This window comes from Mus caroli, unplaced genomic scaffold (assembly GCF_978045245.1).
Source record: "Mus caroli unplaced genomic scaffold, Mus_caroli_1 scaffold_5, whole genome shotgun sequence".
Taxonomy (NCBI): domain Eukaryota; kingdom Metazoa; phylum Chordata; class Mammalia; order Rodentia; family Muridae; genus Mus; species Mus caroli.
Window position 1 is genome coordinate 129,406,066 of NW_028227260.1, and position 797 is coordinate 129,406,862.

A 797-nucleotide genomic window follows, 5' to 3' on the forward strand; every position below is an offset into this window, starting at 1 on the left:
AGTTCATCTTTGTGACCCAGGAACAGAATTGGTGAGGTGACCACACAGAAGTTTCAAATTTGGCCCAGATTTCCCTATACAATGTTACAATTGGTCCCAAAGAGCTCAAAACCTCTATCTAGGCCTCATTAATGTTACCTATTCTTTTGGGCTAACCAACCCCTAGGGTATTCTCTGGGATAACTGTGCTATATTTCTTGGAATCCCTGATTTCCAGCTCTGTTCTCCTTATATGGTATAGGAAGATCAACTTTATAGAGAAAAGAAAGTGGAACACATTCTAATATAAAGAAAATAAGCTTGCATAATCGGGATTGGATTCAAAAAGTCATCTATTTGTCTGGAAGAATATTAGGAACTGAATCAAGAGTGGAAGATATGGGAATAGCTACAAGCAGGAATTAGTAATAACTAACCCTATGGAAAGAAGTAGGCTGGGGTGTTACCTGCCAACAGGTATGGTCATTGATCTATGTATCATTGGGCCTGAAAAGAAGAGTGGATGACAGAACCAATTGTGGAGGCAACTTCCTGACTTGAAAATAATCTTATAAGACTTATCAAATCCTTTTAGTGTTTTTCTTTAACAGAAAGAATCCTACTTGTAGAACTAGAAATTGGTTTCAATATAGGAGGCCTTATGTTGGTCTAATAGTAGTAAAGTATACAAGGCAATGTTGAATTTAGGTTGTCATTGATGCATTTTAGTATGAGATGAAGCAGGTAGTTAAAAATTATGTCAGGACAAAAATCTAATGTGATGGCTATTTTTTCTGGTCCTTTCAACCTCTAGGCTG